The 19738-nt window shown below is 38.4% G+C and overlaps 1 pseudogene; it reads left to right on the plus strand.

Annotated features, from left to right (window-relative positions):
* On the plus strand, positions 1–1214 carry LOC104999589 (annotated as a pseudogene).
* Positions 1215–19738: the final 18524 nt, after the last annotated feature.

The following is a 19738-nucleotide window of genomic DNA, read 5'->3' on the forward strand; positions in this document are numbered from 1 at the left end:
ACTGCATTTAAGTTAGAAAATGAAACAATTGAAAAGGAAAAGCAATTTCAGTGTACAAGAAACTCAGACCCTTTTGAAAGAAATTACAGAAAGGAAGGAAGTAATTTTTTCTAAGCAGCTTAATACAACAATTAATGTGATGAAGCAAATGGCTTGGGAGGAGATTGCACAGTGTGTGAATGTAGGAGAAGGAGAACAGAGAACAGGGACAGAAGTGAAAAGAAGTTACCTTGACTGGCGAGCCCTTTGAAGAGAAAGAAGATGAAGGCGAACATTAAGCAAGTTGGTTCAGGGTTTCCCCTTCCCACATCTGATTTAGATGACTCACTGAAGAGAGAGATGAAAAGATTGGATTCTGAAGTGATACAAATTTTGATTGGCAAAATGTGGCAGATTTCAGGGATGCAGGTGGATCCTGAGGTCAAGGAAGAAGAAGAAGAAAGAGATCCCCAGAGTCCTGAATTTGAGATTGAAGGAAGAAGAAATGTCATCAGTCATACCAGATTCCAGGAGGGAAAATGAACTTCCTGATTTCCCCCACATTGATGAATTTTTTACTCTGAACTCAACACCATCTAGGTCTGCATATGATGAGCCCCATTTGCTTGTAAACATTCCCGAAACTAGAATTGGAAAAACGAAGTCTTGATATTGAGGCTGAAAGACTGCAGGTAGAAAAGGAACGCCTACAGATTGAGAAAGAGAGACTGTGACATTTAGACATGGAGCATGAGCAACTTCAGCTGGAGAAGGAGCGGTTGCAGATTGAAAGAGAGAAGCTGAGGTTACAGACAGTAAACTCAGAGAAGCCATCTTTGGGAAGTGAACTACATCAGCCACAGGATATAGAAACCGAGAAGTTAAAACCTGAGAGAGAATGCTTACAACTGGAAAAAGGCTGCATTTTTTGGAATCTGAATCGAAGAAGCTGCAGATTGAAAACAAACACTTTCAAATAGCAAGAGACTACAAATTCAGAAGGAAAGACACTTGCAGTGATTTATCTAGGTCTCCATTTATCAAATGGTTGTAAAGCATAAGTTTAGGTTTAAAAATGGTTGCGGGATTAACTGTATTGTTTTGTCCCTGTTAGTGTTTTCAATACGAAAAAGATAATTCTTTGTGGGTAATATATGCTTAAGTCTTCTATGAAAACTATGTGCCCTAGCATAAACAATATAGCAGAAATTGTTGTACTATACACTTTAATTTAGTAAAATTACACACAATCTTGTATAATCTATGCACTCAGAGTTTACAATTATGTCTGTGTAAAATTCTAGCTCAGTAGTTGTCAACTGGGGGTGACTTTGGCCCCCAAAAGACATTTGGCAATGTCTGGCAACATTTTTTGGTTGTCAGAATTGGAAAGTTGGCCACATTCCTCGTGGCATGTAGTAGCTAGGGATGCCCTACATCCTGCAATGCACAGGACAGTTTCCACTCTCCCCCCCCCCCCCAAAAAAAAAGAATGATCAAACCCTAAATAGCAATGTTGCTGAAGTTGAGGAACCCTGTCTTAGCCTGGCTGAGCACCTCTTTAGCTTTGTTTCAGTTTCAGAATGTTAAAACCACAGATATTTATGTGGGAATTACTTAAATGGCCCAAAACTTTAACTATGAAACAGTACTGTATAGTATATTGACTATAGGAAGTGATGAAGATTATAGATGTTTTATTCCTTTGTTTCCATCTATAGATAATGTGAGAGTCAGAAAACAATGTAAGCAACATCAGAGGTTGTCTAAAGTGGGTTACTTTCCAAAGCAGTTCACTCATCTAGTTATCGGTGCTTTAGAAACGGCACACATTTTTGTAAGCTTTATGCTTTCTTCTGTGACTCCATTGACTAAGCCAGTAGTTTAGACAAAAACTATCATTTCAACCATGTACTGAAATCTTAATATACTTGGTTGAAGCTAGTAAGAATGCTGCCAGTTTAAAAATGGTGCCAGTAGTCAATGAACTGGAACTCAGCAAGTGGTCATTTGATTTTTAAAATAGATAATAGCTATTTGGAACTGGGAGTGGGGGTAGGGGAGAATGTCCTCTGTATCCAATAGTAATGATGATGGTGATGAAATAATGATAGTAGTGGTGTATTATGAATTAGGGAAGCACTTACTGCACACTATCTGACCTAATCTGTAGAAAAAGTCTTGAGAGTAGTATCATTATTCCTGAATCTGAGACTTAGAGAAGTCACACTTCTCTTAAATGACTGATTTCATATATCATGATGTATCTTGTCTTTGTTCTTCCCTGTGAAACAAAGTTTGTATCTTTAGTCAGTCAGATATTTATTCTGAGACCAAGGGTTTACTTAATCTGGTGATTTGCCTTCAGTCCCTTAAAGGTACTTTTTCCACTGTCCAGATGATTGTAATGCACACTAAATTTGAGAATCACTGCATGAGATCACCTTGTATTTTCCCATTTCCCTATATATAGCCTTAATACATCTCTTCTATTCACAGATACTACCTTGATTCTAAATTGATTGTTGTTAATTTGAGAATATCTTGAAACCAAATTTAGAGAAGAGCTAACACCTATCCTACTCAAACTCTCCCAGAAAATTGTAGTGGAAGGTAAACTCCCAAACTCATTTTATGAAGCCACCATCACCCTAATACCAAGAGCAGACAAAGATGCCATAAAAAAAGAAAACTACAAGCCAGTATCACTGATGAATATAGATGCAAAAATCCTCAACAAAATTCTAGCAAACAGAATCCAACAACATATTAAAAAGATCATATATCATGACCAAGTGGGCTTTATCCCAGGGATGCAAGGATTCTTCAATATTAGCAAATCAATCAATGTTATACAGCACATTAATAAATTGAAATATAAAAACCATATGATTATCTCAATAGATGCAGAGAAAGACTTTGACAAAATTCAACACCATTTATGATTAAAAACTCTCCAGAAAACAGACATAGAAGGAACATACCTCAACATAATAAGAGCCATATGTGATAAACACATAGCCAATATTATCCTCAATGGTGAAACATGGAAAGCATTTCCCCTAAAGTCAGGAACAAGACAAAGGTGCCCACTCTCACCACTACTATTCAACACAGCTTTGAATGCTTTAGCCACAGCAATCAGAGAAGAAAAAGAAATAAAAGGACTCCAGATTGGAAAAGAAGAAGTAAAACTGCAGATGACATGATCCTCTACATAGAAAACACTAAAGACACCACTTGAAAATTACTAGAGCTAATCAACGAATATAGCAAAGTTGCAGGATATTAAATTAATACACAGAAATCCTTTGCATTCCTATACACTAACAGTGAGAAAACAGAAAGAGAAATTAAGGAAACAATTCCATTCACCATTGCAACAAAAAGAATAAAATACTTAGGAATAAATCTACCTAAAGAAACAAAAATCTATGTATAGGAAGCTATAAAACACTGATGAACGAAATAAAAAATGACACAAATGGATGGAAAAATATACCATGTTCATGGATCAGAAGAATCAATATAGTGAAAAATGAGTATACAACCCAAAGAAATCTATAGATTTAACTCAATCCTCATCAAGCTACCAATGGTATTTTTCAAAAAACTAGAACAAATAATTTCACAAATTGTATGGAAATACAAAAAAAAACCTCGAATGGCCAAAGCAATCTTGAGAAAGAAGAATGGAACTGGAGGAATCGACCTTCCTGACTTCAGACTATACCACAAAGTTACAGTCATCAATACAGTATGGTGCTGGCACAAAGATAGAAATATAGAGCAACGGATCAAAATAGAAAGCACAGAGATAAATCCACGCACCTATGAACACCTTATCTTTGACAAAGGAGGCAAAAATACACAATGGAGAAAAGACAATGTTTTTAATAAGAGGTGCTGGGAAAACTGGTCAGTCACCTGTAAACTAGAACACTTTCTAACACCATGCTGCTGCTGCTAAGTCGCTTCAGTTGTGTCCGACTCTGTGCAACCCCATAGACGGTAGCCCACCAGGCTCCCCCATCCCTGGGATTCTCCAGGCAAGAACACTGGAGTGGGTTGCCATTTCCTTCTCCAATGCATGAAAGTGAAAAGTGAAAGTGAAGTTGCTCAGTCGTGTCCGACTCAGCGACCCCATGGACTGCAGCCTACCAGGCTCCTCCGTCCATGGGATTTTCCAGGCAAAAGTACTGGAGTGGGGTGCCATTGCCTTCTCCGAACACCATACACAGAAATAAACTCAAAGTGGATTAAAAATCTAAATGTAGGATCAGAACTATAAAACTCCTGGAAGAAGACACAGGCAAAACACTCTCTAACATAAATCACAGCAAGATCCTCTATGACCCATCTCCCAGAGTAATGGAAATAAAGCAAAAATAAACAAATGGGACCTAATTAAACTTAAAAGCTTTTGGACAACGAAGAAACTATAAGCAAGGTAAAAAGGCAGTCTTCAGAATGGGAGAAAATAATAGCAAATGAAACAACTGACAAAGAATTAATCCCTAAAATATGCAAGCAGCTCAAGCTGCTCAGTACTAGAAAAATAAATAACCCAATCAAAAAGTGGGCCAAAGAACTAAACAGACATTTCTCCAAAGAAGACATACAGATGGCTAACAAACACATGAAAAGATGCTCAATATCACTTATTATTAGAGAAATGCAAATCAAAACCACAATAAGGTATCATCTCACGCCAGTCAGAATGGCTGCTATCAAAAAGTCTACAAACAATAAATACTGGAGAGGGTGTGGAGAAAAGGGAACCCTCTAACTCTGTTGGTGGGAATGCAAACTAGTACAGCCACTATGGAGAACAGTGTGGAGATTCCATAAAAATCTGGAAATAGAACTGCCATATGACCCAGCAATCCCACTGCTGGGCATCCACACCGAGGAAACCAGAATCGAAAGAGACTCTTGTACACCAATGTTCATTGCAGCACTGTTTACAATAGCTAGGACAGAAAAGCAACTTAGATATCTATCGGTAGACGAATGGATAAGAAAACTGTGGTACTTATACCCAATGGAATATTACTTCGCCATTAAGAAGAATACATTTGAATCAGTTCTAATGAGGTGGATGAAAACTGGAGCCCATTATACAGAGTGAAGTAAGTCAGAAAGAAAAACACCAATATAGTATATTGACACATATACATGGAATTTAGAAAGATGGTAACGACAACCCTATACACGAGACAGCAAAGAGACAGATATAAAGAAACAACTTTTGAACTCTGTGGGAAAAGGGGAGGGTGGGATGATTTGAGAGAATAGCATTGAAACATGTATATTACGATATTTGAAATAGATGAACAGTCCAAGTTCGACACATGAAAAGGGCACTCAAAGCCGGTGCACTGGGACAACCTAAAGGGATGGGATGGGAAGGGAGGCGGGAGGGGGGTTCAGGATAGGGGACACATGTACACCTGTGGCTGATTCATGTCAATGTATGGCAAAAACCACCACAATATTGTAATTAGCCTCCAAGTAAAATAAATAAAAGTATAAAAATAATAAAAAAGAATATCTTAAAAACCACATGTGACATTTGAATATGTGTATATAAGGCAAAAATATACATCTTAGTTATCTTGCATTTGAAATAGTGTTATTTTTCTATAATTGAAATAAATGCTTCCATAGGGGGGAAAATACCCAATCCAGGACCTTATTCTTAGAGATTTTCATTTAGTAAGTTCTAGATTTGGATCCTAGGAACTCATAGCTTTTACAAGCACTGCAAATAATTCTTATCAGTAAGCAGGCCTGGAAATATACTAAGGTAGAGACTGAGAACCCAACTCTAAGTCAAGCAGGTTTGGGTTTGTATCTTTGTTCCACCATAGAGTGGTTTAAAAGCTGTATAAGCTTGAGTAAATTACTTAAACATTCTGTGCCCCAGGTATTTTATTGACAAAACAGTTAATAGTTATACCTCCTACAACATGTTGTTGTAAGAATTAAATAACACACGTGACATACTTGACAGTGGGAAATGTTCAGTAAATGTCCTTTGTCTCCTCTCTTTTGTCTTGTTTGCTTTCAGCAGAAACCATCTTTTCCTAATTCTCTGACATGCTACTACAGCCTTACATTCTACAATTACAGCTAAAATTTTAAATCTGAAAAGTATACAAATCTTCCTTGACAGAGGGAATTGATGGGACAAAGTAAAACTTTGCCTAATATACAGTTTAGCTTTGACTTGGCCCTAAACATTCCTTCTTAGGCTCAACCATGAGTATCTCATTTATTAATTTAACTGAGTTCCTAATGTGTGTTATCAGTGTAGTAGGCTTGAAGGTACAATAGCAAGAAAGTCAGATGTGTTCCCTATTTTCCTTGAACTCACTTAGTGTTCTGTCACTTCTTCAAGTCTCTCCAGGCTTGATTTTTGCCTAGTCTCTATTGATAACAAACACTTTCGATTTGGCCCCATTTTTGTTTTCCAATCCCTCTTTCAGAGCTTTGAACCTTAGAAAGTTCTTTGGCTTCCGCATCTGCTCTGTCCAGATGAGAATTCCCTTTTTCTCTTTGACCCACATCTCTCACCTTTTTCTCAAGTTTAACTTTGGCTGATGCCAGATAGAGAATTAAGTTCAAATCTCCTGTATATACCTGAGCAGAGGGTCAGACAACCAGGTTACAGAACCCTAAAATGGGTAAGAGCTCTTAGAAGTCTACAAGAAATTTAAAATCTATTGCATGTTTTATTTTCACAAACTGCAATGTAGAATGTATACACGATTCAAAATTTTGAACACAATTAAAAAACTTTTTTCTCATTAATTTCCCATCCTGCTATCTGTATTCAACCCTATATAATATGTCATGTTGAGGGGGTGGTCCCGAGATGACTTAAGAATAGGATGGGGAGATCACTTTCTCCCCTACAAATTCATCTAAAGATCAGTTGAATGTTGAGCAACTCCCACAAAACAACTTTAGAACGCTGGCAGAGGACACCAGGCACTGAGAAAGGCAGCCCAATCTCTTCTAAAGGAGGTAGGACAAAATATAAAAGATGAAAACAGAGACAAAAGATTTAGAGATGGAGACTTGCTCTGGGGAGGGAGTCGTGAAGGAGTAGGATAACCCTCTCATAAGCTGTGTAGGTTTGTCACAGCTTTTCTTCCAAAGAACAAGCATCTTTTAATTTCATGGCTGCAGTCACCATCTACAGTGATTTTGGAGCCCCCAAAAATAAAATCTGCCACTGTTTCCACTGTTTCCCATCTGTCTGCCATGAAGTGATGGGACCAGATGCCATGATCTTCGTTTTCTTAATATTGAGTGTTAAGCCAACTTTTTCACTCTCCTCTTTCACTTTCATCAAGCTTTTTAGTTCCTCTTCACTTTCTGCCATAAGGGTGGTGTCATTTGCATATCTGAGGTTATAGATATTTCTCCCAGCAATCTTGATTCCAGCTTGTGCTTCATCCAATCCAGCATTTCTCATTATGTACTCTGCATATAAGTTAAATAAGCAGGGTGACACTATACAACCTTGATGTAATCCTTACCTGATGTGAAACCAGTCTGTTGTTCCATGTCCAGGTCTAACTGTTGCTTCCTGATCTGCATATAGATTTCTCAAGAGGCAGGTCAGGTGGTCTGGTATTCCCATCTCTTTCAGAATTTTCCAATTTGTTGTGGTCCACAGAGTCAAAGGCTCTGGCATAGTCAATAAAGCAGAAATAGATATTTTTCTGGAACTCTATTGCTTCCAGATGTTCAAGCTGGTTTTAGAAAAGGCAGAGGAACTAGAGATCAGATTGCCAACATCTGCTGGATCATCAAAAAAGCAAGAGAGTTCCAGAAAAACATCTATTTCTGCTTTATTGACTATGCCAAAGCCTTTGACTGTGTGGATCACAATAAACTGGAAAATTCTTCAAGACATGGGAATACCAGACCACCTGACCTCCTTCTTGAGAAACCTATATGCAGGTCAGGAAGCAACAGTTAGAACTGGACATGGAACATTGCCAGGAGCCACCACGGGAGATCCAACCCATGACAAAGGTCATGCGGAAGAGACCTGACAGGCAAAGGCGGATCAGGCTTCAAGGGCCCCCCCCTGAATCTGCTCGAGCATCTACCCCCAAACCAGAATCTGTCTGTCTTGCTATTTTGTGCCTTTCACCAACTTTTCTGACATTAACAGGGGGCTATCCCCGACCATCTTTCTCTGGAAAAAGTCAACTTAGGGCTTTAGTTAATGGGCATGATAGGAGTGTTTCAATTCAAACCCCTCTGATGGCTTTCTAGCTTGCCTGACAGGTTTATCCATATTCTTGCAATTAACATACATGATTGTTCAAAAGTCCCCAACCTTGAAAGGCACGGGAAGCCAAAACATTCTAAAAGTCCTAACGAGCATAGAGTCCTTTAAGGGATGAAGAATTATTAGAATACATAGTACTGGTGAAGGGCTTCATTATTGGGCCAATGCTTGCTGCCAAGTTCCCATATCCCTTATCCATTGTACACCTGGGAGTGCATTAGTTAACATAGTTGGAATGTAAGAAAAACAAGTAGCAGCCTTGGAATTAACCACATCAGACCTTTGAGCTAATTGGTTCTTTCTTTGTTGTGACCCACTGTACCTTTGCTCTGTGAGAATGTAACTCTGTTTAGTACTTTCTGAGGCTGGGAAAAATAAAGAAAAAACACTTCAAGGGAACTAAGTTTTCTGGTTGAGCAGCCTTTATCAAAAAAGGGTCATAAAATGTCCACAGGCCTCCAAGGCCAGAAGATATTGTGCACAGCATTGTTTATGGGAAAGGTATGCAGAAAAAATCCTGGTTTCAATAAAGACAAAACAGATGTAATGTTTGGGCTGACTCTGTATGACTTTGCATCTTTCATTTCCCTCTATGTACAACTCAAGGTATAAAAGTTCCTTTTGAAAGTAAAGTTTTGGGCCTCGCCCACCAAAGCTTGGTCTGCCCGTGTCATTCTTTTTTTCCTTTTCCTCCTTTTCTCTCTCTGTTCTTCTTTCAGGATGACTCCTTGGAACACAGGAGCTTTATTGGCTTTCTGTGTTAATCAAGGAAGATCAAGCCTCTGATGTCTCCGCTTTGCTATCCTTATTGTCTAGGCCGTCATCTTGAGGGTACCCCTGCATCCTGCTGGGGCTGGACCCCGGCAGAACAACAGACTGGTTCCAAATAGGAAAAGGAGTACGTCAAAGCTGTATATTGTCACCCTGCTTATTTAACTTATATGTAGGGTATATCATGAGAAACGCTGGGCTGGAAGAAGCACAAGCTGGAATCAAGATTGCTGGGAGAAATATCAATAACCTCAGATATGCAGATGACACCACCCTTATGGCAGAATGTGAAGAGGAACTAAAAAGCCTCTTGAAAGTGAAAGAGGAGAGTGAAAAAGTTGGCTTAACACTCAACATTCAGAAAAAGAAGACCATGGCATCTGGTCCCATCACTTCATGGGAAATAGATGGGGAAACAGTGTAAACAGTGTCAGACTTTATTTTGGGGGGCTCCAAAATCGCTGCAGATGGTGATAGCAGCCATGAAATTAAAAGACACTTACACCTTGGAAGGAAAGTTATGACCAACCTAGATAGCATATTTATAAAAAGAGATATTACTTTGCCAACAAAGGTCCGTCTAGTCAAGGCTATGGTTTTTCCAGTAATCATGTATGGATGTAAGAGTTGGACTGTGAAGAAAGCTGAGTGCCAAAGAATTGATACTTTTGAACTGTGGTGTTGGAGAAGACTCTTGAGAGTCCCTTGGACTGCAAGGAGATCCAACCAGTCCATCCTAAAGGAGATCAGGCCTGTGTGTTCATTGGAAGGACTGATGTTGAAGCTGAAACTCCAATACTTTGGCCACCTCATGCGAAGAGTTGACTCATTGGAAAAGACTCTGAGGTGGGAGGGATTGGGGGCAGGAGGAGAAGGGTACGACAGAGGATGAGATGGCTGGATGGCATCACTGACTCGATGGACATGAGTTTGAGTGAACTCTGGTAGTTGATGATGGACAGGGAGGCCTGGTGTGCTGTTATTCATGGGGTCACAAAGAGTTGGACACGACTGAGCAACTGAACTGAACTGATTGCTTTTTTGATGATCCAATGGGTATTGGCAATTTTATCTCTGGTCTACAAATAATCTACAGAGCAAGTCAAAACATAAGAATAATAAATGTTTTTCTTGAGTCACTGCTGTCAGAGTCCTTTCCCACGCTGGGAGTCACAGTCCATCTCACCTCCCGAGGATGCCCCCAACACTGTGCTGATCTCTGGGCCTGCTGTGGGGGCAGCGCAAATTCTAATCTGGTTCTCCTATGTGTTCTTGCCTCCAATGTCTACATATATCAGTACTAGTGCATTTTCTTTTGTGTAAGCTCTCAATGACCTTTTATATATTCCATAGACACAGAATCTGCCTAGTTGATTGTGTGGGTTTAATCTGCAGCTTGTACAGCTGGTGGGAAGGTTTTGGGTTTTCTTCCTTAGCTACACTGCCCCTGGGTTTCATTTGTTGTGTTGAGTAGGATAGGTGTTAGCTCTTCTCTAAATTTTTGGTAGAATTCACCTGTGAAGCCATGTGGTCCTGGACTTTTGTTCGTTGGAAGATTTTTGATTACAGTTTCGATATCCATTCTTATGATGGGTCTGTTAAGATTCTCTATTTCTTCCTGGTTCAGTTTTGGAAGGTTATACTTTTCTAAGAATTTGTCCATTTCTCCAAGTTGTCTGGTTTATTGGCATATAGTTGCTCATAGTAGTCTCTTATGATTTTTTTTTTTTTGTATTTCTGTTATCTGCTGTGATTTCTCCATTTTCTTTTCTAATTTTATTGATTTGATTCTTCTCACTTTTATTCTTCATGAGTCGGCTAATGGTTTGTCTATTTTATTTATCTTCTTATAGAACCATCTTTTAGTTTTGTTGATTTTTCCTATTGTCTGCTTCGTTTATATCTGCTCTGATTTTTATGATGAGTTTCCTTCTACTAACTTTGGTGTTTTTCTGTTATTTTTCTAGCTGCTTTAGGTGTAAAGTTAGGTTGTTTATTTGGTATTTTTCTTGTTTCTTGAAGTAAGCTTGTATTGCTATGATTCTCCCTCCTAGCCCTGCTTTTACTGAATCACATAGGTTTTATGTTGTCATGTTTTCATTTTCGATGGACGTGAGTCTCAGTGAACTCCGGGAGTTGGTGATGGACAGGGAGGCCTTGGCATGCTGCGATTCATGGGGTCGCAAAAAGTCAGACACGACTGAGCGACTGGTCTGATCTGATCTGATCTGATCTGATGCATATTTTGGTTTCCTTTTTGATTTGTTCCATGATCTCTTGGTTATTCGGAAGTGTGTTGTTTAGCCTCTGTATGTTTGTATTTTTAATAGTTTTTTTTTTTTCCTGTAGTTGACATCTAACCTTAAAGCTTTGTGATCAGAAAAGATGCTTAAAAGATGGTTGAATTTATTTTAATTTTTAAAAATTTACCAAGGCTCGATTTATGGCCCAGGATGTGATCTTTCCTGGAGAATGTTCCATGTGCTCTTAAGATAAAGGTGAAATTCATTGGATTTTGGTGAAATGCCATGTAGATATCAATTAGGTCTAACTGGTCCATTGTATCATTTAAAGCTTGTGTTTCCTTGCTAAATTTCTGTTGGGTTGATCTATCCATAGGTGCGAATGGGGTATAATTCAGATCAGATTCAGATCAGTCGCTCAGTTGTGTCCGACTCTTTGCAACCCCATGAATCGCAGCACGCCAGGCCTCCCTGTCCATCACCAACTCCCGGAGTTCACTCAGACTCACGTCCATCGAATCAGTGATGCCATCCAGCCATCTCATCCTGTGTCGTCCCCTTCTTCTCCTGCCCCCAATCCCTCCCAGCATCAGAGTCTTTTCCAATGAGTCAACTCTTCTCATGAGGTGGCCAAAGTACTGGAGTTTCAGCTTTAGCATCATTCCTTTCAAGAAATCCCAGGGCTGATCTCCTTCAGAATGGAGTGGTTGGATCTCCTTGCAGTCCAAGGGACTCTCAAGAGTCTTCTCCAACACCACAGTTCAAAAACATCAATTCTTCGGCACTCAGCCTTCTTCACAGTCCAACTCTCACATCCATACCTGACCACAGGAAAAACCACAGCCTTGACTAGACGAACCTTTGTTGGCAAGGTAATGGCTCTGCTTTTGAATATGCTATCTACGTTGGTCATAACTTTCCTTCCAAGGAGTAAGCATCTTTTAATTTCATGGCTGCAGTCACCATCTGCAGTGATTTTGGAGCCCAGAAAAATAAAGTCTGACACTGTTTCCACTGTTTCCGCATCTATTTCCCATGACGTGGTGGGACCGGATGCCATGATCTTCGTTTTCTGAATGTTGAGCTTTAAGCCAAGTTTTTCACTCTCCACTTTCACTTTCATCAAGAGACTCTTTAGTTCCTCTTCACTTTCTGCCATAAGGGTGGTGTCATCTGCATATCTGAGGTTATTGATATTTCTCCCGGCAATCTTGACACAATAATAGTGGGATATAATAGTCCCCCACTATTATTGTGTTACTGTTAATTTCCCCTTTTATACTTGTTAGCATTTGCCTTATGTATTGAGGTGCTCCTTTGTTGGGTGCATATATATTTATAATTGTTACATTTACTTCTTGGATTGATCTTTTGATCATTAGGTAGTGTGCTTCTTTGTCTCTTATCACGGCCTTTATTTCAAAATCTATTTTATCTGATATTAGTATTGCTACTCCTGCTTTTTTTTGGTCTCCATTCGCATGAAATATCATTTCAAGCCCCTCACTTTCAGTCTGTATGTGTCCCTAAGTAGGTAATTATTGATAAGTATGATCCCATTACCATTTACTTGGTTGTTTTGGGTTCGTTTTTATAAACCTTTTCTGTGTTTCCTGTCTAGAGAAGATCCTTCAGCATTTGTTGAGGAGCTGGTTTGGTGGTGCTGAATTCTCTCAGCTTTTGCTTGTCTATAATGCTTTTGATTTCTCCTTTGAATCTGAATGAGATCCTTGCTGGGTAGAGTAATCTTGGTTTTCAGTTCTTCTCTTTCATCACTTTAAGTGTGTCCTGCCATTCCCTGTTGGCCTGAAAAGTTTCTATTGAAAGATCAGCTGTTATGTTTATGGAGATCCCCTTGTGTATTATTTGCTGCTTTTCCCTTGTTGCTTTTAATATTTTCTCTTTGTGTTTGATATTTGTTAATTTGATTAATATGTGTCTTGGAGTGTTTTGCCTTGGGGTTATCCTGTCTCTGGGTCTTTTGGACTTGGGTGTCTATTTCCTTCCCAATTTTAGGGACATTTTGACTGTTATCTTCTCAAGTATTTTCTCATGCCTTTTATTTTTGTCTTCTTCTGGGACATCTAAGATTTAAATGTTGGGGCAATTAACATTGACCCAGAGGTCTCTGAGGTTGTCCTCATTTCTTTTAATTCCTTTTCTCTTCTTTCCTCTCTGCTTCATTTATTTCCACCATTCTATCTTGCACCTCGCTTATCTACTCTTCTGCCTCTGTTATTCTATTGTTGGTTCCCTCCAGAGTGATTTTATTTTATTTATTATTTTAAAAAATTATTTATTTATTTTACTTTACAATATTGTATTGGTTTTGCCATACATTGACATGAATCCACCATGAGTGTACATGTGTTCCCCATCCTGAACCCCTCTCCCACCTCCCACCCCACCCCATCTTGCTGGGTCATCCCAGTGCACCAGCCCCGAGCACCCTGTATCATGCATCAAACCTGGACTGGCGATTCATTTCACATATGATAATATACATGTTTCAATGTCATTCTCCCATATTATCCCACCCTTGCCCTCTCCCATAGAGTCCAAAAGACTGTTCAATACAACTGTATCTCTTATGCTGTCTCGCATACAGGGTTATCATTACCTTCTTTCTAAATTCCATATATATGTGTTAGTATACTGTATTGGTGTTTTTCTTTCTGGCTTACTTCACTCTGTATAATAGACTCCAGTTGCATCCACCTCATTAGAACTGATTCAAATGTATTATTTTTAATGGCTGAGTAACATTCCATTGTATATATGTACCACAGCTTTCTTATCCATTCATGTGCTGATGGACATCTAGGTTGCTTCCATGTCCTGGCTATTATAAACAGTGCTGCGATGAACATTGAGGTACATGTGTCTCTTTCAATTATGGTTTCTTCAGTGTGTATGCCCAGCAGTGGGATTGCTGGGTCATATGGTAGTTCTATTTCCAGTTTTCTATGGAAACTCCACACTGTTCTCCATAGTGGCTGTACTAGTTTGCATTCCCACCAACAGTGTCAGAGGGTTCCCTTTTCTCCACACCCTCTCCAACATTTATTGCTTGTAGACTTTTTGATAGCAGCCTTTCTGACTGGAGTGAAATGGTACCTCATTGTGGTTTTGATTTGTATTTCTCTGATAATGAGTGATGTTGAGCATTTTTTCATGTTGTTTGTTAGCCATCTGTATGTCTTCTTTGGAGAAATGTCTGTTTAGTTCTTTGGCCCATTTTTTGATTGGATCTTTATTTTTCTGGAATTGAGCTGCAGGAGTTGCTTGTATATTTTTGAGATTAATTCTTTGTAGTTGCTTCATTTGCTATTATTTTCTCCCATTCTGAAGGCTGTCTTTTCACCTTTCTTATAGTTTCCTTTGTTGTGCAGAAGCTTTTAAGTTTAATTAGGTCCCATTTGTTTATTTTTGCTTTTATTTCTAATATTCTAGGAGGTGGGTCATAGAGGATCCTGTTGTGGTTTATGTCGGAGACTGTTTTGCCTATGTTTCCCTCTAGGAGTTTAATAGTTTCTGGTTTTACGTTTAGATCTTTAATCCATTTTGAGTTTATTTTTGTGTATGGTGTTAGCAGGTCTTCTAGTTTCATTCTTTTACAAGCAGTTGACCAATTTTCCCAGCACCACTTGTTAAAGAGATTGTCTTGTCTCCATTGTATGTTCTTGCTTCCCTTGTCAAAGATAAGGTGTCCATATGTGCGTGAATTTATCTCTGGGCTTTCTATTTTGTTCCATTGATCTATATTTCTGTCTTTGTGCCAGTACCGTACTGTCTTGATGACTGTGGCTTTGTAGGAGAGCCTGAAGTCAGGCAGGTTGATTCCTCCAGTTTCATTCTTCTTTCTCAAGATTGCTTTGGCTATTCGAGGTTTTTTGTATTTCCATACAAATTGTGAAATTATTTGTTCTAGTTCTCTGAAGAATACCATTGGTAGTGTGATATGGTTTGCAGTGAATCTATACATTGCTTTTGGTAGTATATTCATTTTCACTATATTGATTCTTCTGATCCATGAACACGGTATATTTCTCCATCTATTTGTGTCCTCTTTGATTTCTTTCACCAGTGTTTTATAGTTTTCTATATATGCGTCTTTTGTTTCTTTAGGTAGATGTAAGTATTTTATTCTTTTCATTGCAATGGTGAATGGAATTGTTCCCTAATTTCTCTTTCTGTTTTCTCATTGTTAGTGTATAGGAATGCAAGGGATTTCTGTGTGTTAATTTTATATCCTGCAACTTTACTATATTCATTGATTAGCTCTAATAATTTTCTGGTTGTGTCTTTAGGGTTTTCTATGTAGAGGGTCATGTCATCTGCCAACAGTGAGAGTTTTACTTCTTCTTTTCCAATCTGGATTCCTTTTATTTATTTTTCTGCTCTGATTTCTGTGGCCAAAACTTCCAAAACTATGTTGAATAGTAGTGATGAGAGTGGGCACCCTTGTCTTGTTTCTGACTTTAGGGGAAATGCTTTCAATTTTTCACCATTGAAGATAATGTTTGCTGAGCGTTTGTCATATATAGCTTTTATTTTGTTAAGGTATGTTCCTTCTATTCCTGCTTTCTGGAGGGTTTTTATCATAAATGGATGTTGACTTTTGTCAAAGGTTTTCTCTGTCTCTATTAAGATAATCATATGGTTTTTATTTTTCAATTTGTTAATGTGGTGTATTACATTAGTTGATTTGCAGATATTGAAGAATCCTTGCATCCCTGGGATAAAGCACACTTGGTCATGATGTATGATCTTTTTAATACGTTGTTGGATTCTGTTTGCTAGAATTTTGTTAAGGATTTTTGCATCTTTGTTCATCAGTGATATTGGCCTGTAGTTTTCTTTTTTTGTAGCATCTTTGTCAGGTTTTGGTATTAGGATGATGGTGGCCTCATACAATGTGTTTGGATGTTTACCTTCCTCTGCAATGTTCTGGAAGCGTTTGAGTAGGATAGGTGTTAGTTCTTTTCTAAATTTTTGGTAGAATTCAGCTGTGAAGCCATCTGGACCTGGGCTTTTGTTTGATGGAAGATTTCTGATTACAGTTTCAATTTCCATGCTTGTGATGGGTCTGTTAAGGTTTTCTATTTCTTCCTGGTTCAATTTAGGAAAGTTGTACTTTTCTAAGAATTTGTCCATTTCTTCCAAGTTGTTCATTTTATTTGCATATAGTTGCTGATAATAGTCTCTTATGATTCTTTGTATTTCTTTGTTGTCTGTTGTGATCTCTCCATTTTCACTTCTAATTTTGTTGATTTGATTTTTGTTCCGTTGTTTCTTGATGAGTCTGGCTAATGGTTTGTCAATTTTATTTGTCTTCTCAAAGAAACAGCTTTTGGTTTCATTGATTTTTGCTATAGTCTCTTTTGTTTCTTTTACATTTATTTCTGCCTTAATTCTTAAGATTTCTTTCCTTCTACTAACACTGGGGTTCATAATTTCTTCATTTTCAAGTTGCTTTAGGTGTAGAGTTAGGTTATTTATTTGACTTTTTTCTTGTTTCTTGAGGTAAGCCTGTATTACTATGAACCTTCCCCTTAGTACTGCTTTTTTTTTTTTTATTTTTAAACTTTACATAATTGTATTAGTTTTCAGAGAAATGCAAATCAAAACCACTATGAGGTACCATTTCACACCAGTCAGAATGGCTGCGATCCAAAAGTCTACAAATAATAAATGCTGGAGAGGGTGTGGAGAAAAGGGAACCCTCTTACACTGTTGGTGGGAATGCAAACTAGTACAGCCACTATGGAGAACAGTGTGGAGATTCCTTAAAAAACTGGAAATAGAACTGCCTTATGATCCAGCAATCCCACTGCTGGGCATTCACACTGAGGAAACCAGAAGGGAAAGAGACACGTGTACCCCACTGTTCATCGCAGCACTGTTTATAATAGCCAGGACATGGAAGCAACCTAGATGTCCATCAGCAGATGAATGGATAAGAAAGCTGTGGTACATATACACAATGGAGTATTACTCAGCCATTAAAAAGAATACATTTGAATCAGTTCTAATGAGGTGGATGAAACTGGAGCCTATTATACAGAGTGAAGTAAGCCAGAAGGAAAAACACCAATACAGTACTGCTTTTACAGTGTCCCATAGGTTGTGGGTTGTTGTGTTTTCATTTTCATTCATTTCTATGCATTGTTTGATTTCTTTTTCGATTTCTTCTGTGATTTGTTGGGTTTTCATCCGCCTGTTGTTCAGCCTCCATATGTTGGGATTTTTAGTAGTTTTTCTCTTGTAATTGACATCTAATCTTACTGCATTGTGGTCATAAAAGATGCTTGGAATTATTTCATTTTTTTTTTTTTAAATTTACCAAGGCTAGATTTATGGCCCAGGATGTGATCTATCCTGGAGAAGGTTCCATGTGCACTTGAGAAAAAGGCGAAATTCATTGTTTTGGGATGAAATGTACTATAGATATCAATTAGGACTAACTGGTCTATTGTATCATTTAAAGTTTGTGTTTCCTTGTTAATTTTCTGTTTAGTTGATCTATCCATAGGTGTGAGTGGGGTATTAAAGTCTCCCACTATTATTGTGTTATTGTTAGTTTCCCCTTTCATACTTGTTAGCATTTGTCTTACATATTGTGGTGCTCCTATGTTGGGTGCATATATATTTATGATTGTTATATCTTCTTCTTAGATTGATCCTTTGATCATTATGTAGTGTCCATCTTTATCTCTTTTAATCGCCTTTGTTTTAAAGTCTATTTTATCTGATATGAGTATTGGTACTCCTGCCTTCTTTTGGTCTTTATTTGCATGGAATATCTCTTTCCAGCCCTTCACTTTCAGTCTGTATGTGTCTCTTGTTTTGAGGTGGGTCTCTTGTAGACAACATATATAGGGATCTTGTTTTTGTATCCTTTCAGCTAGTCTTTGTCTTTTTGTTGGGGCATTCAACCCATTTACATTTAAGGTAATTATTGATAAGCATGATGCTGTTGCCATTTACTTTAGTGTTTTGAGTTCGAGTTTATACACCCTTTCTGTGTTTCCTGTCTAGAGAAGATGCTTTAGCATTTGTTGGAGAGCTGGTTTGGTGGTGCTGAATTCTCTCAGCTTTTGCTTGTCTGTAAAGCTTTTGATTTCGCCTTCATATTTGAATGAGATCCTTGCTGGGTACAGCAATCTGGGCTGTAGGTTATTTTCTTTCATCACTTTAATTATGTCATGCCATTCCCTTCTGGCCTGACGAGTTTCTGTTGAAAGATCAGCTGTTATCCTTATGGGAATCCCCTTGTGTGTTATTTGTTGTTTTTCCCTTGCTGCTTTTAATATTTGTTCTTTGTGTTTGATCTTTGTTAATTTGATTAATATGTGTCTTGGGGTGCTTTGCCTTGGGTTTATCCTGTTTGGGACTCTCTGGGTTTCTTGGATTTGGGTAATTATTTCCTTCCTCATTTTAGGGAACTATTATCTCCTCAAGTATTTTCTCATGGTCTTTCTTTTTGTCTTCTTCTTCTGGGACTGCTATGATTTGAATGTAGCGGAGTTTAACATTTTTCCAGAGGTCTCTGATGTTGTCCTCATTTCTTTTAATTCTTTTTTCTTTTTTCCTCTCTGTTTCATTTATTTCTACCATTCTATCGTCTACCTCCCTTATTCTATCTTCTGCCTCCGTTTTTCTACTGTAGGTTCCCTCCACAGTGTTTTTGATCTCATTTATTGCATTATTCATTATATATTGACTCTTTTTTATTTATTCTGGGTCCTTGTTACACCTTTCTTGCATCTTCTTGACCCTTGTCTCCAGGCTATTTATCTGTAAGTCCAATTTGTTTTCAAGATTTTGGATCATTTTCACTATTATTATTCGTAATTCTTTATCAAGTAGAGTCCCTATCTCTTCCCCTTTTGTTTGGTTTGGTGGGCATTTATCCTATTCCTTTACCTGCTGGATATTTCTCTGCCTTTTCATCTTGTTTATATTGCTGTGTTTGGTGTGGCCTTTCTGTATTCTGGCAGTTGGTGGTTCCTCTTTATTGTGGAGTTCCTCACTGTGGGTAGGGGTTGGACGGATGGCTTGTCAAGGTTTTCTGGTTAGGGAAGCTTGTGTTGGTGTTCTGGTGGGTGGAGCTGGATTTCTTCTTTCTGGAGTGCAATGAAGTGTCCAGTAATAAGTTTTGAGATGTCAGTTGGTTTTGTGTGAGTTTGGTCAGCCTGTGTATAGAAGCTGAAGGTTTTGTTCCTGTGTTGCTGGAGAATTTGCGTGGTATTCCTTGCTCTGGAGCTTTTTGGCTCTTGGGTGGTGCTTGGTTTCAGTGTAGGTATGGAGGCGTTTGATGAGCTCCTACCGGTTAATGTTCCCTGGATTCAGGAGTTCTCTGGTGTTCTCAGGATTTGGACTTAAGCCTCCTGCCTCTGGTGTTCAGTCTTCTTCTTACAGCAGCCTC

This window comes from Bison bison, unplaced genomic scaffold, assembly GCF_000754665.1.
Source record: "Bison bison bison isolate TAMUID 2011002044 unplaced genomic scaffold, Bison_UMD1.0 scf7180017864355, whole genome shotgun sequence".
NCBI lineage: Eukaryota > Metazoa > Chordata > Mammalia > Artiodactyla > Bovidae > Bison > Bison bison.